Source organism: Podarcis cretensis, assembly GCF_951804945.1.
Source record: "Podarcis cretensis genome assembly, chromosome: 4".
In the NCBI taxonomy this organism is placed as follows: Eukaryota; Metazoa; Chordata; class Lepidosauria; order Squamata; family Lacertidae; genus Podarcis; species Podarcis cretensis.
In genome coordinates this window covers 34332853-34350418 of record NC_137173.1, presented here as the reverse complement: position 1 = coordinate 34350418, position 17566 = coordinate 34332853, and the positions used below count along the sequence as shown (strand labels likewise).

The following is a 17566-nucleotide window of genomic DNA, read 5'->3' as shown; positions in this document are numbered from 1 at the left end:
AGGAGTCAGCAACCTTTTTCAGCCATGAGCCAGTCCACTGTCCCTCAGACCATGTGGTGGGCTGGACTATATGTTGAAGGAAAAAAATGAATGCATCCCTATGCCCCACAAATAATCCAGAGATATATTTTAAATAAAAGCACACATTCTATTCATGTAAACACACCAGGCAGGCCCCACAAATAACCCAGAGATGCATTTTAAATAAAAGGGCACATTCTACTCATGTAAAAACACGCTGATTCCCGGACCGTCCATGGGCCAGATTGAGAAGGCGATTGGGCAGCATCGGGCCCACGGGCTTTAGGTTGTCTACCCCTGATCTAGAATCAATCTAGGCTGAAATTGGCATGTTGAGTACAAGCACAAATGATTCTGGATTGAGGAAAAACTCCACTTTTGCTTTACACATAGACTAGTGTGTATGCAATGGAGAAGGCTTGGATAAAGCCCTTTTCCCTGACAGATTACCTTTCTACAAATGATTCTCTCTCTCTCTCTCTCTTGTACTGAGGGTGGAACATTTCCAATTATTTAACCCTCCCTCCAGTTCTGTTGTAATAATACAGTTCTAGGAGGAAAGTCCAGTGTGTGGAAAGCCAATGCATGGAAAGCCAGCTTGAAGATACGACTCAGAAATGTACACTGGAAAGCCAAGAGGGTGGAACATACGGGGACAGTAGGTGTGTGCTAACCACAGTGGGGGCGCTGCTCTCTGTGCAACTAACATCATGTTTCCTTGATGTGGAGACTTCCCCCACTTGGTGAACTTTTGCAGGGTAAGTGTCTCAGGAACAGGAAAAAAAGCCCACCGAAAGGAAAGCGTTTCTTCCTCCTCCTCCTCTCTCTGCATTGCTCCGTCTTGACACCAGTTTGGTTACACCCAAATGAGAAAGAGTGGCTTGGTTTTGACTTAACACATATGCAATTGGACAAGCAGGATGTGGGTTATCAATGCCCAGTGCATAGTAGCAAGTCGAGGGACAGGCAGGCTACATCATCAGTGGTGTGGTTTGAATGTGCAGCAGCTCAGTTGTAAAACACTGCGGGGGGGGGGGGGAGGCAAGCAGGCTGCAAAGCTCAGATGAACTTGTAAAGCGTTTGGCTGGTTAGCAACACTAACCTGCTCCGTCAAGTATTGCGATGGCCTCGGGCAAATGTTTTCCTGCCCTTGAGAGGTATGTGCTTGACCTTACATTCCTCTCAGTACTGGCAAATGCGAAAACCTGCATTCCTCCTTTACAAATGCACCTGGGCATGAAAGAAACACGTAGATTTGAGGAATACAAAGGACAATGGAGGCACCAGAGAGAGGAAAGGGCCCGTGGGCCTTTGCCAGGTGAAACAAAGAGAGCCACACGGCTGAACTGTGGCCAGAAAAGGGAATGAATCCCAAATATGATTGAAAAATTACCGAGCTGTTTCAAAGGTAAAACACTCAACCTGGAAAATGCAAGTAACAAAGGAAATAGAAAGTAACAAAGAAAATAATCTGAGGGGTAGGGCAGGAAATCTTATGCCCACACAAATATACAGTACAATCATATACATCCACATTCATACCTGAATCCCTCTCCACTCCTTTGTATTTATAAGTTCCTCTCCTCATTTGTAATAATGGGCCTAGTATTAATTTTGAATTTTAAAAATGCATATCATCAATATATAACAATTTCCAGAGGGCAATTACACTAATATGATATAAACTACATGTTAGTATATAGATGTTAAGCTAACTTATCTCCCTATATTATATTTGCACTAATCAGTCACCACGTTATTTTCATTGGCTGTTTCCCAAGATTCTAAAGGGGTGAAGGAGGAGGAAGGGGGAAGGAAGAAAAAAGAGGCTGTTCATATCTGTAGTAAATGACTTGAGCAAGTGTTAAGGGAAGGTCTTGGTGGGGAAATAGGGTTCTTTCTATGAGTGACAGCTTTAATCTTCTGGTGATAGGATAGAGAAAGGAGGAACCAGGGAAGGAGCAGGTGGAATTGTGTAGGGGTAAAGGTGGCACTTGAAGGAATATGAGAAGTAGGGAGAAAGGTGGTGTTGAAGGACCTGCCTCTCAGTGTGTGATACAAAAAAAAAAAAAAAAAAAAAAAAGCTCATTGGGGAAGAAAACTGGAGATGAGAGGAGTTGGGGGGGCATATGGAAATAGTTGTGGTTAAGGTGGGCATTTGCAATGCTGTGGAGGAGAAAGAGAGGGTACTGAGAGAAATGAGGAGGACTATGCCACTGTCCTCCCCCTCACACTATACTCAGACTTCTCCTTCTGCAATTCATCAGCTGCCTTATACGAGAAGGATAAAGGATGCAGAACCCTCAGATATTCCATTGTAATATCATGCAATGTATTTCACACCTGGTTCCATGTGTTGCCTTCAGTATGAAGTTCCCAGATTCTGGAATTTCTTTTTTCCCTTTTTTTGCTGTGCATGGCAGCCATTTTGTTCTAGCACCCATGACACTTTTGTCAATATATGAGCATCAGCACCTCATCAAAACAAAACAAAACAAAACAAACACAACACAACACAACACAACACAACACAACACAACACAACACAAAACAAACCAGCACTGTGAACAACATCCATCCACTGAACTGAACTTTCTCTAACTGAACAAGCCAACTGACATCCTTGCTCTTAAGAGTCTCTGCATTTGAAAGATACAGTGACATATATCAGCACAGGGTGAGCGTGCAAAGGGTGCTGCAGGAAAGAGGAGGAAGCATGATGGGGGCGGCGTCCGTACAAAGGAAAGTTGAAAGAAAAGGCTGCAGAATAGAAGGGGATGATGGCTTCATACTTGGGCGGAGGGTGAAAAGGGTGCTCAGTAGTTGCAAGGTGTGGGAGGAGGAGTATACAGAGGCTGACCCAAGGGGGTGGATGGTGTGCAAGAGGAGGCTGCACAAAAGGAGGAGGAGGGGAGGCATGGACATGGGGGGAAAAGGAAAATGGTTGCAAAGTCGGGCTGCAGAACCGAAGTGGCTTCAAAAATAGGGTTGGGGATGTGAAAAGGGGGTTTAGTAGCATGAAGGGAAATCTCTATGCAACATACAATTTGGCTGTTGCCCTTTTACGTGTTCAGACCCAGAGACCTCCCCCCTAAATAAAGACACATCTGACTCAAATTTTAGTTTTGGTTTTTGGCAGAATTTAGGCCACAACTTTATTGATTACAGAAAAGTGAATGGTTGCATAGGCTCTGGTTCGACTAACTCCTACACCCTTGCAGGTAGCGCTGACCCAGAGCTCCATCATAGGTCAGCCAAGGGTGAACACCTGAGGCATGTGAAAAGCCTGGGAACAGACTCTGTTCACTCCCCAGATGCTCTCCTGGACTCAGGCACCGGCACAACCCCCTTTTGGGGGTTGATCAAATCAAGCTGAGTCCCTGGATTCCTTTAACAGAATACCCTTCACATAGGGATGGCGAGACCGTTCTCCCATCCCTATCACATGAACCAGTACCTATCCGCAACCTTACAAGTTGTGATGAATTGCTATGCGGCAGGCGAAACCCAAATTGCTACAGCCAATCAGCCAAGTGGGGAAAATTCCTGCCTGCCGTGCCCCTGTCCCAACGACAGACAACACACGACGGCATAGCAAAGTCAATCGCAAAATGCCCTAAAATTAGGGAGAGGTGAGCGGGTGTTCTGATGCACAAACCGAAAGAGGAAGCTCTGGGACATGTGCATGGGTTTATATAGGTCCCTCAATCCATTTAGAAGAAAAAGAAGAGAGAAGAAGAGTTTGGATTTGATATCCCGCTTTATCACTTTTCTAAGGAATCTCAAAGCGGCTAACATTCTCCTTTCCCTTCCTCCCCCACAACAAACACTTTGTGAGGTGAGTGGGGCTGAGAGACTTCAGAGAAGTGTGACTGGCCCAAGGTCACCCAGCAGCTGCATGTGGAGGAGCGGAAACACAAACCCGGTTCACCAGATTACGAGTCTACCACTCTTAACCACTACACCACACTGTACCTCATTGGCCAGATTAAACCCAGCAACGAGGGACCTACCAATTAGGTGTTGTGGATATCCAATAGACCCACCCACAACAAGGAGGTCAGTCTCCAGGTCTTACCGCAACACACGTCCTCTTTTATGGAGGACACAATTTATATCTAGTTTGGCCCTTAGAAAGGATATCACAGAGCTGCAGAAAGGGGAAGCCAAAATGGTCCTTTGTTCAACAAGGCTCCTCTTATCTTTCTGCATCTAACAAAGTAGGCTTTGGCCTTGTGAAAGCCAAAAGCTTATGCCTTGTGAAATCTGTTGGTCTTTAAGGTGCCACAAGACACCTTTAGTTCATATTCCTGCACTCTTTGATGCTCAGGGGAGTTCAGAAAATGTGTTCAGTATTGGTAATCTCCTTTAAGGGTGAGCTCCCTGAAGGAAGGGTGGTGTGTCCATGTGTCAGAATAATAATAGTAACTGTGGAGAACCCACCATGCCGTTTTCTGGAAAGAGGGCCAATATGCCTTGGGAGAACAAGGCTCCAGTACATTTGGTCAATATGTAGAACAGGGAGCTTCAGCACATGTGACTTTCCTTATTTCTGCATGACAATGTGCGAAATTCCCTCTTTTAGTACAGGAGCTCTGTCCTCCTTTGCCACTCTTCACTTTTCCTTCTATAGCTCTTTAAATTGCACATCACTGATGCCATGGTTTCTGTGATAGGGGATTACAGTACTTCCTCCAAATTACCATCTTCTCATTCTGCATTAATTTCACTGAGGCAGATGAAAGGGTTGTGTCATCACTTCCATAGATTGCTAAGTAGGGCTGCAGAAATAAGTTTTTGGAAAAGACTGAATGGGTCAATTCAGATCTTGCTAAGGAAATTTGGAAAGCCAAGGGGCCTTCCTTGCTGTTGTATTCCTTTCATCCTCCACTGCCATATCACTACTGTAATCCCACCTCCATTTTGAATTCAAAATGTGCTGAATTTCTTTCCATTCCAGGGCTCCTAGAACAGCTTAGACTTTACTCTTTTGTGTCCAGCTCAAAGTGGAATTAAAACAGTGGTTTCAAATAGCACTTGATATAGTATTCTCCATTCTTAAGAAGCCCACCCACAATATTCATTCCCAGTGGCGTAGCGTGGGGGGTGCAGGGGGGGCCGGCCGCACCGGGTGCAACATCTGGGGGTTAGGGTTAGGGGGCGCAAATCCACGGGTTAGGGGGCGCAAATCCACGGGTTAGGGGGCGCAAATCCACGGGTTAGGGGGCGCAAATCCACGGGTTAGGGGGCGCAAATCCATGGGTTAGGGGGTGCAAATTACTTGCCTTGCCCCGGGTGCTGACAACCCACGCTACGCCACTGTTCATTCCTATAGGCAAGAGTCTAAGCATGCGGAAGTCCTATCTAATTCTAAATCAACAAAGGTCTCCTATTTGAAATCAGCTTCTAAATTAATGATTTCCTGTTCTCTGGCAGCTATAGACCCCCTTGATTATTCTAAGAATAAGAATAAGAATTTATTATTTGTACCCCACCCATCTGGCTGGGTTTCCCCAGACACTCTGGGCGGCTTCCAACAAAAGATTAAAAATACATTAAAATGTCGAAACACGATAAAACTTCAACCATTAAAAACTTCCCTAAACAGGGCTGCCTTCAGATGTCTTCTAAACGTCAGATAGTTGTTTATCTCTTTGACTTCTGATGGGAGGGCATTCCACAGGGCAGGCGCCACTGCTGAGAAGGTATTTTATTAATTTCCTCCTTGAAATCAGACCAATGGTACCATTTGCTCACTCATAATTTACCATTTTTTATTAGTAGAATTGCACTTAAGTAAAGAAAGCATTCTTTTTTAAAAAATCATCTGCTTCTGCTTAAAGTAATTTTTAAAAAGGCAAAACTCTGACTATGATGACATGTAGTATGATATTATTTATTTACAAAAAATACTTGTAATGGTATTTACAATACCATCACAAAAAATATCATAGCAGTTTACAAAAAATTATATATACACATTAAAATTACAAATCACCATTACAGAAATCTTTTTTATTCGTTGTCTGCATGAGCCTGGCAGCATAGAAAGGTTTTCAGCAAATGTTTAAAGGTTAACATAGAAGATGGCTGCTGAATCTCTGTTGGAAGTGCCATTCTAATTCCCCATAATACTCTGGAGCAACACTACATTGGGTGCATTTGGGAAAATTGAAATGGTGCTACCTTCATCCAGTGCTGATCCCAAGCACTGCTGTTGCTGCTCATTGATGCTAGAGACCACCAAGATAGAAGAAGGGTCTCTACAGGGCCCCCAGAAAGCCAGATCTGGACCTATTTATGTGCTTGCATTAGGGATTTTATAAATTAATTATTTGAGCCTAGTGGAAGAAGTTGTAGTAGATTTAATATGTGGAACTTAAATTTGTAACCTCAGTGTGGCTGATTTTATTTTATTGCTGATTTTGGCACTTAATGTATTAAACTGTATGGAAATGTCAGTATATTCTGTCCCTAGTGAAATCTGCAAGGTGGGCTGGAAAAGCCAAGAGTTCGGGCAGGGAAGCAGAACCATGGACAGCTCCACATGGAGCTGGGAGGAATTCAGGTCAGGTGGATATGGGCATCCCAAAGCAGCAGACCGTGGTGTTACTCCAGCAATGGTCTGGGCCCAACTGAAGATTTAAATGTATAGAAGAAGGCTCAGATCAACTGGCACCACCACCACCTAGGGAGCCATTGCTGCTTAAAGCACCATGATAGATTCCTCAGGCAACAGCTGAGGGAACTATGGAGACTTTGGCTCTGCCAGCATTTCAGAAATGGCAACCTTGGAAGAGGACAGAGCAACCTCCAGAGGATGTGTAGATGGCAACTCCTGGGATTCACCTCACCTGGAGGTCCCTGTCAGAGCAGTGTCTTCTGGAGTTTGCTCCTGTTGCAAGTTCTCTCCTCTTCAACATCCTTAGACCTTCCTCTGGCTGCTGCTCATGACACTGTTACACATATTTGTTATTGAACTTGTTTGTGTCCCTTTTAGATTTGTGCTGGTTCATGCGTTCCCAATTCTGCTGCTCACAGTATGGAATCAAAACATGACAAGCTTCTGAAATGATTTAATTAATTGCCTGTCTCTATAGCATCCTTATGTTTTTAACTCTCTCCTCACCGCCCGCCCAGGACTTCTGTGTGTGAGACAGGAACTGACACTAACATCTGCTCTCTCCAGAATTCATTTTTTACTAGGGAGTTTATGACAATTATGAAGGGGGCAATATATTCCTAGGCAATGGAGCATTATAATTCCTGCCTACTATCTCCTCACCACCCGTTTGCAAGTCACCATACATCACTACTAGAAAAAAATCCGGCTAGAGATATTTCTTGCTGCTTAACTTTGTGTTAGCTGGCTATGCATTCATTGGTCACAGACAGTGGTATTTCTAAAAGTAAGAATGCTGGGGGGGGGGGGAGAGATATATATACTAGAAACGGAAGAGCCATTTGCTTCAGATTGGTTTTGCAGGCAACTCTGTTAAATCCACACTTTCCGGGGGGGGGGGTCAACTAAAACACAGCTATCTTTCAGAATTTGCACTTATTCAGATTTAGCAATGTAGCTCTCCAAACAATGTTTCCAAATGCATCTATTAGAATGAAATGTGCATCCAAAATGGATGTATTTGTAAAAATAACAGACAAAAATGCATTCACATTAGGGAAAACTGCTTGCAAACATGTATACATTAGACAAAATTATATAAAAATGTGTCCGTTAAGATAAATTCACACGAAAAGGCTGCTGAATTGCTAAGGTTTTCTTAAGAAAAAAATGCAAATTTCTGAAGAAATGTGGCAAACTGAACAAGACCGGAAAAATAATATATTCAACAGCTTCACAAAGCAAAATGGGAAAATGTGTCTGTTAGGAATAGAAGGATCTGTCAATTTCTGTTTATTTTTCCAATCTTGTTCAGTTTGGCATAGATCACTGTGACAAAAGTGGCACATTATAGCTAGGAGATGTGTCATACCCCTTTTGGCCACTTGCTGATTATGTCTCTAGAATACATCAGACCTTTGCAGGAGACCTCCCTCTGAATGAATCCATATATATATATATATAATGTGTGATGGAATAGAAAAACCATAGAAAATAATCCTGGAACTGTGGGGGGGACCCCATATTTATTTATTTATTTATTCATTCATGTGGGTATTATATATACACTTTGCATCAACAAAAATGATCCCAGGTCAGTCTACAATAAAATGCAATAAAAATACAATAAATACAACAGTAAAATTGCAACATTGTTAAAGCAGCAGTATGTGAACCAAAAAACCAAAAGGCCTGGTAGAATAAAAAAATATCTGTGTGGTGTATCAAGGATGACAGAGAAATGCTAGGCAGGCTTCTCTAGGAAAGGAGTGCCATAATCAGGGTGCAACAATACGACAGAGCATATAAAATATGGAAATGATCAGGGATTAGATCTGGGAGGGATAAGAGCATAGAAAATGTTCATATATTGGTCTGTCTAGCTAAGCATTGTCTACACAGACTGGCAGAAACTCTCCATGGTTTCAGGAGGTGCCAGGAATTGAACATGGGACCTTCTGCTTCCAAGATGTATGCTCTACCACTGAGCTATCATCATTCCCTTTGGTGTGCCCTGTACAGCTAGCTAAAATTGAAATTATTGAATGAGCTGACGTCTTATAATAATTATAAATAAAGATTACTAAAGCAATTAAGACGAAAGGCAGCAGTCCATGGCCTGTGTTCACTCGGCTTTGCTTGACTGGAGGAAGGCATTTCAAACTATGTTGTTTCAGGAACTATATTTCCCGATCCACAGGTAGTAATAATAGTGAACTGGTGGTTAAACATTGTTTGATTATTGACTATTTAATTTCTATACCGCATAGTTTATTAAAGATATTTCTAAGCAGTGTACAGAAAACAGAAGCAACAACAGACAAGTTAAACAAAATACAGTGGTACCTCAGGTTACATACTCTACAGGTTACATACGCTTCAGGTTACAGACTCCGCTAACCCAGAAATAGTACCTCGGGTTAAGAACTTTGTTTCAGGATGAGAACAGAAATCATGCTCCGGCGGCGCAGCGGCAACAGGAGGCCTCATTAGCTAAAGTGGTGCTTCAGGTTAAGAACAGTTTCAGGTTAAGAACGGACCTCCGGAACGAATTATGTACTTAATCCGAGGTACCACTGTATTGCAAGTATACACAGTAACATATAAAATGGTACATGAATGCAAAGTTACTGAGATATATAAAAATCAATATCAGTTCATTTTCTTTCTGACACACCCTTCTTCTGACATGCTGAAGTCTAGCTGGTCATGAGCTGAGGACTAGATATGCTCATTGTGATTCTGTCCACGTAGTGAATGATGTTCTTCACCCAGGGACGTTCAAGCTTCACACAGACCCTGGAACCATCTCTTAATGTTAATCTGCAAGACAACAAAAGGCAAGCCAATGCAAATAAGTTATGTGGCTTATATTCTTGTTCATAGTCCAAAACATCTGGAGGGCACCAGGTGAAGGAAGGCTGTTCTACCCGTAGCTTGGATTCCTGTTTGTCACATTATGGGGGAAAGGAGCTTTGTGTGGGGATGTGCTTGCAAGGGGAAAGTGGTCTTAAAAATATAATGCTGGTCTAAATGAACTTTAGTCCGGCTCAGCAAGGTTTAGTTTTAGACAATATACCCTAGCGTCAGGTTGCAGAAGAGAGCTGTGATCATGACGAGATAAGCTGATGTTAGCAGTCGCCCCTTAAGTGCGCTAGAATAAGTGCTAACAAGGCCTGGACCTGATCTTTATAACTATAATATAACATTGATTTATAACTATACTTGTAGGAGTTAATAAGAATCTCTATAGTCAGCACTTACTTAGTAGGAATTAGTGAAATGTCACATGCCTGGTAAACATTTTGGAGGAAGGGACTATTTGATTTATAGAGGTAAGCCCTGAGTAGGGTCCCATGGTTGGGTTACCAGTGTTGAATGCTTGCCTATCCTTTAAGTGCATTCTAGGATGGCATGAGAGTCTTCCACTAGCCACTCAACTGTCCCCCTTTTGATGTTCATAAGAATTCCTCTGGCTGTGTATGACCTAAATCATTACCACAAGAATATGCCAAAATAATAGCAAACCAAGGCAGTATACATGACCCAAGCACACACCAATGTGCCCTCTTTTTGCAAATCACATCGAGCTTTTATTATAATCAAACTGAATAGAAACGTTGTGGGGGAAATAAATGTCTGGTGAGAATCCCACTGCAGATCTTGCCATAGATACAAGGCCTACACTAATTTCCGGTAAGGAGTTTGAACCGATGGCTGCTTAGAAGTGAGGGGATTCTTGGCAGACTTACAAAGGCCCACAAGAATATGAATCCAAAGGAAGTGTTTGGGCTTTGGCAGAACAGATACTCACATTGCGTCTTTTGCTAATCCATGTTCCAGCTTCTCGTAATCAACAACTCTTTGCTTCTTGATTGGTTTTTCACGATACCACTTACAGACACTTCGTGGCCTGGTCTGAGACCCAAGGCTTCCTAAAAAAGACAAAAATAAGAGGGGGGAAATGAAGCTTTCACTTTTATTTTATTTTTTGTTTTCCTTAAAGTATAATCCCACCATGTGATGTGCAATCCATTGCAGATTACCAGTCTGGAAGAGGAAGTTTGGAATTGCATCAAGAAGCAGAGAGGTGGTTCATGTTCTCATCAGAGTATGTTGCTCAGTATCAGCTATGCCCAGAACCCTTTTTGTTGAATATAAGGGAGCTCTGGACCCAGCTGAAAGAACAGAAAGCACCTGGCACACGTTTAAAGGGGCAAACAGGTTGTCATGGTCAAGGGTCTGGAAACCAAGCCATATGAGGAATTGTAGAGTTGGGATCCCTGCCAACTCTACAATTCTATGATTCTATGATCACAACAAAAATGTGGATAATAAGAACAACAGAACATGATTATATCATCCACAAAGATGGAAATGCTTCAGGGATGCAACAGAATCAGTAGACAGTTGCCACACCTGGAATCAACAAATGTGCCAACGTTGGTTTTGCTTAGTTTCTAATTTTTCCAGTCTTAAATTCTGTCCTCTACATTTCTATAGCAGTTTTCTTTTTCTTTTTTTTTAAGTCCTCATGAAAATTCGCCATCCCTTTAAGGATAATTTCTCATATTATGCACATTTATTATGTGGTTTTGCCTAATATACACATCTTGCAAACCTATTTTCCCCAACGAAACATATTTTTGTATGTTGTTTTTGCTAATATAGGCATTTTATGCACACTTTATCCCAGCATGTGCATTTTTGCACTGCATCGGGGGAACTGCATTGCAAAATTCAGAGTATTTCAAAGGGTGTCTGTTTCACTTGACCTATTGAATTGGAATGTGCAAATTAGGGAGGCTCTCCTTTAAATTTAAAGCAAATCTAACTTCTCTCCATCTCCACCTGCACACACATATATCATACTTTATCATCATCCATAAAACAAGACCTTGTATCTGTTTCGGGAACTGGATACACAATAAAATGGATTGGGGTTCTGGCTGCACTGAAAGCTGTTTTGCCAGTATCTAAAGCAATATAAGGATTTATTCCCAAAAAGCAATTTGGATGCTACTGCTGAATAGCAGAATAAAATCACACACATACCTCTTATAATGCATACACTGAAGAACTCAAGGAAAGCAATGGCAAGAATGGCTGCCATATAGAATTTCATGGTTGGACCTTTCCTCAGGTGACGAGAGTGCAAGTATCTCAAGACTCCCTTCACCAGACCTTTATAGGTCACTGGACATTTCCTGTGCAAGTGGCGTAATGGGGAGGATGTGAAGCAGATGATCATTTTTGTCCAACAAAACTTTTCTGTGCTGTCACTCACCGGAAGCTTTTTTCCTGTTACGATATGGTCACTTTCTAACATTTCACTGGTTAGTATTATTTCAGGCACAGAAAAAAAGTGTGGTGGAAACCAACCTAGTGACATCACTAAGCTGTATGTGAAGCCACATAAACCAGAGCGAAAACTCAGCTCAGAAAGCCAGCGCATATAAACAGATGATCTATGGTGGGACTAGGAAACCCCAGACCTGAAAGATAAATGCATCCCACCAAGGCTCTCAGGATAGTCCCTAAGGTCACACCCCTTACCTGCCCTGCTCTGCTTCCTTTGGGTGCTTTTGGATGGCTGGACCATATCCTTGATAATCTGATAATGATAGAATGAAAGTCACAGGGAACAGTGGTGTCTTCATGAAATATGGTTTTATTCACACCTTTAAACAGACTGTGTGTAAGATGGAAGGGTGTGCAGCATTAACACTTCAACAGAGTTTGTTCTCCCATTAGATATCTAGGTGGTTACCCAATGCCACTGGATTATCACAGAACAGAATTGGGCACCTGTATGTTCCCAGCTTCAGCTGCAAGTTGAGATTGGTCCCAGGTCTATTGTTCTCCTACACAGCAGTAAGGAACCTATATCAGCTCAAAGGCTGCATTCCCTTCTGGGTGGAGAAATGAATTTAAATTGTATGCTTCTATAGTAGGCTAGTTTCTACATGCACATAAAAATGCACACCTGTCCTCCATCCAGGCAAGCATGAGGCATGATCAGAGTTCAAGGACACATTCCAGTCAGGTAAAAGCTCATCTTTTGGAAGCATCTCCAGCGACTAGTTTCTGTGGCAGCCAGTCACCTATAGTCCAAAAGATACAATGGACTTTTTGAAAGCCATTAACTTAACAAAGAGGTTTGTTTTGATCATTTTAGCAGTCTCATTTTCTACAGAATCTCATCCTACAGGTGTAAAACAACAGGATTGGAGGGGACACCGAAGATGACAACCAGGTTAACTCCCAATCCCATGATAATATAATAATCACACACACACACACACACAGAGAGAGAGAGAGAGAGAGAGAGAGTTCAGTTCAAAGGCGACTATAGGGTGCAGCGCTCATCTCGCTTTCAGGCCGAGGGAACCAGTGTTTGTTCACAGACAGCTTTCTGGGTCATGTGGCCAGCATGACTAAACCGCTTCTGGCGCAGCGGAACCCAGTGACGGAAACCAGAGCGTACGGAAACGGCTTTTATCTTCCCACCGCAGTGGTACCTATTTATCTACTTGCACTGGTATGCTTTCAAACTGCTAAGTTGGCAGGAGCTGGGACAGAGCAACAGAAGCTCACCCCGTTGTGCAGATTCAAACCGCTGACTTTCCAGTCAGCAAGCCCAAGAGGCTCAGTGGTTTAGACCACAGCGCCACCTGCTCCCCTATTCAGCACTCTAAGGGAATGCATCTCCATGTAATTTCATGGCAGACTCTAGAGCTACACAGACAAGATGCAAAATTACACTTGCTCCTAATAATATCCTTCATGTCATCAGGTGGAAAAGCAAGATGTCAACAAAGTGTCCATGAATTGCTGGAATTTGCTCATATTGTAAATATAAAACTACTTCTGGAAATTGCCCCAACAAATGTTTATAGATATTGTAGATTAGCCTGATGAAAACAGGCATCAACGATACCAAGAACAGGGGATGTGGATGTTTCATCTTATAATTATAAATCAGAAAAAATTGTAATATTAAAGGTTCTTTTTAATTATATTTATTTTTAAGAGATCTAATAAGAGTATTTGAAATTAAATGTACATTTTTTTTAATATCAAAGCTCATCTTTCACTTTTTTTAACTCCTGTCACTCACAGCACATAAGGTATGTTGGTGTACATATCTGTCAGGGTGCTGTCAGCTAGTTGCCCAGGAAAATATAAAGACAAGGAAAAGGCTCTTACAGTCCTTTTTTTATTTCAAACTTTACAGAGACAGTCTATAGAACCCAGCCTCTGGGATAATGGCGTTGTCCCGAGTGAATCTCCACCCCCCTTCTCTCCCACTTCCTCATTCGTCATCATCATCATCTTCTCTACGGGTGCCACTAAGTGCCCTCTGTCTTCGATCTCTTTACTCTCCTATTTTTAAGGCTTGCCGGGTTCTGGGAGATGGTGGGTCTGGAAAGCTTTCTAGTGACAATGTGTCAGCCAGCTGCTGCTCCAGCTTTGCCTGCTGCTCCTCTCCTCTCCCCACTTTCTCCCTTATCTGCCTCTGAGCTATGAACTCCCACAAACCACTGTTGTAAATCTGTATTATCTTCCTCTTCCTCCGCCCTGGAAGGGTCAGGATGGGGAGGCGGTCTCCACCCCTCCTCCTCCTCTGCCCAGCCCCTGACAATATCTTCACCTTTCATTCATCTCATGGATGGAGAACCTGTGACCTTCCACATGTTGGACTACACTCCCATAATCTTTGGCCATTGGCTATGTTGGTAGGGCTGATGGGAGTTCAACAACATCTGGAGGGGGCTGCAAGTTGACCTAATCTAGGCCCTTGTTTGCATCAGTGGTATTTTCTTCCAAAAGCATCCAATAAGTACTGTGCTCTAGAGGTTTTAGCGTTTGCATCCCAAGTAGGGATACCTTTCTTATTTGGAAGTTTAGCCCCTTTAATATGCACAGCTGCCCATGGAAACATTTTCCAAAAGCCATTAATTTCTGCATATATTTCACACTGCTTTACCTCTTTCTTTCAGCCTGACCTACAAAACAAATTCAGTGCCGGTGATGACTGAACCGATGTTAAGGTACTTGAACATAATCACCATATTTTTTGCTCCATAAGACGCACCTGACCATAAGACACACCTAGTTTTTAGAAGAGGAAAACAATAAAAAAATATATTCTGAACGAAACAGTGGGTGTATGATTTTTGTGGTTCATGCTTTCCCAGAATGCTTTTAGAACCTTATAGGTCCACCACATATGATAGAAGGTGCCTTCCTTTTGCTTACATTTCCAGCAGATATTTGCACTTGTCTTATACATTTTTACAAGCTTACTAGGAGTCAAATACCACCGGTACATCATTTTCATATAATTTTCTTTCAGCGTACAACATGCTGAGAATTTCACCACTGCCCAAGCCTCCCTTACCTGGATTGTGCAGCAGTGCCTGGCAGCAACAATGGCAGATTCTGGTGAGATCTTGTGAGATCTCACTGAGCTCTTGCAAGATCTTACAGAGCTCATGAGATCTTGTGAGATTTCAGGAAGATCTCACAAGATCTTGCTAGCCTAATACTGTTATTAAACCAACTAGATTTAGTAGGATTATGCATAGGGTTTCCATGTTGGGTTGCAGCTAGCACTGTCAGCAGGGTAAGGTCCTGGCACTTACATGACCTCCCACTACTGACATTGCTGGTGCTGGCAGGGTTGAGTAAGGTTGGCACAGTGAAAACACACCAGTGCAGTCATGCTTTGGAATACCAATTGCCCTTCCCCAGGATATGTCATTCCCTCTCCAACCTGGTTTTCTTCTCCCCATCCCAGTCAGTCGGCCTTCCCTGGCTACTGAGCACACTCAGTCCACACTGGCCTGCTTTTGGTTTCCACAGTCCTGCCAATACTTTCCTTGTGCGTGAGACAGTGGTGCTGGTTTGGTCCCACAGCCAACAGTACTCACACCCGATCATTAGAAATGGAGCGAGTGATGATCTTTGAAGTCCTGTTATGGTTCTCCATTGGTACACATGAGCCTCTTCTCTGAGCTACACATTTTCTCCCTGATTTGTGTGGTGCATTGTGGCTCCACTGAGCAGCATCAAGATGAAACCATAGACACATTACTGGTTTCCACTGCAGAGAAAGAACTTTCTTTTGTTTCTAAAATAAAACTGACTTTTGAAGTGCTAAAGCAGTAACCACATTGTGGCAGGAAAAAGCTGTCGATGAGGGGCTAGCAGAGATGAAGGTTTTTTCCCACCCTTCACCTGACTAGAAAAAAACCAAACCTGAAGTGTGTTCTCAGATTTTCCGCCTCTCATCCTCCCCATTACGCCTCTTGCTCAGGAAGGGTCCAGGAAGGGTCCAGCGAGCTATAAAAATCTGCTCAGGGGAGCCCTTAGTTACTTGTAGTCCCATCACCTCAGGAAAGGATCAACCATGAAACTCTACACAACAGCCATTCTGACCATCGCTTTTTTCGAGCTCTTCAGTGTATATATTATTACAGGTATGTTTAAAATATTATTAATAGTAGTCGTATGTTTATTTCATATCCTGGGAAGCGTAGTTTGTTAAGGGTGCTAAGAGTTGTTTGAATATCCTTATTTCCCTCTCTGAGCTACAATTCGCAGAGCAGTTTAACAATCCATCTCCACACTGGAAATTCTGAGAACTGTAGTTCTCAGAGGATAAATGTTGTTGTTGTTTAGTTGTTTAGTCGTGTCCGACTCTTCGTGACCCCATGGACCAGAGCACGCCAGGCACTCCTGTCTTCCACTGCCTCCTGCAATTTGGTCAAACTCATGCTGGTAACTTCGAAGACACTATCCAAGCATCTCATCCTCTGTCGTCCCCTTCTCCTTGTGCCCTCAATCTTTCCAACTGCAGGGTCTTTTCCATGGAGTCTTCTCTTCTCATGAGGTGGCCAAGGTATTGGAGCCTCAGCTTCACGATCTGTCCCTCCAGTGAGCACTCAGGGCTGATTTCCTTAAGACGATAAATAGGGGACTCCTAATGATAATTTCCATGTGGATGCTGAAATCTTTTCCTGTGCACCTATGTTCCTACCTGGATTGATAGAAGCCGAGAAATGTTTTCCTTGCAGTAGAAGTGCAGTTTTCAGGGTGGGGGAGAGAGAGATTTCAATCACTACCCTAAATGAGTAACGGACGACAGAGGACAAGATGGTTGGATAGTGTTCTTGAAGCTACCAGCATGAGTTTGACCAAACTGCGGGAGGCAGTGGAAGACAAAAGTGCCTGGCGTGCTCTGGTCCATGGGGTCACGAAGAGTCGGACACGACTAAACGACTAAACAACAACAACAACAAATAAGTAACAGTTGTGATTTATTGTATTGTAAATCCAATAGCTAGAAGACCAACAGAAATCAGAACCACTTGCAGACATGCAAGAACAAAAGCCCTATAAGGAACCCCTTTATTTTTTGTATTTTAAAGTTGTTTTACACTTTTAAATAGCGTGTTTTAATATTAATGGAGGTTTTAAAATTGTTGTAACCTGCCCTGAGACATTAGGGTGAAGGGAAGGAAATAAGTTCTAATTCTAATAATAATAATAATGTTCCTGATTATTTGATGCCAGTTAAACTTATATTTTATCTCTTTTTAAGGAACGCTTGGATCTCAGACTATGGCACTCGACTCCTGTATAACCTTAGAGACAAATGAAATGAACATCCGAAGATTTGCTAGTTATACAACCCAAACCAGACCAGTAAAAGCTGTGATGTAAGTATCTTGCCTAATCTTCAACTCTAAAGTAGCCTACAAGTCTGAAGAAAGAGACATGCTTGCGTGACTTTCCAAAGAAACACAGATTCCAGTTAGAAGTAGTAGTATTACCAGTGTATACTATGTAATGTTCATTCCATGTTCTATCTGATAACTGTCTGGGTGGGTGACCAGATATGTGATTAATATAGGA

At 42.5% G+C, this 17566-nt stretch overlaps 1 long non-coding RNA gene across 1 annotated transcript; it reads right to left on the bottom strand.

Annotated features, from left to right (window-relative positions):
* Nucleotides 1-9383: 9383 nt before the first annotated feature.
* On the bottom strand, nucleotides 9384-11887 carry LOC307215116. The gene is made up of 3 exons (XR_013838277.1): nucleotides 11699-11887; nucleotides 10458-10578; nucleotides 9384-9466 (listed from the first exon to the last, which is right to left on the bottom strand). It is a non-coding gene; the product is annotated as an uncharacterized lncRNA (long non-coding RNA).
* Nucleotides 11888-17566: the final 5679 nt, after the last annotated feature.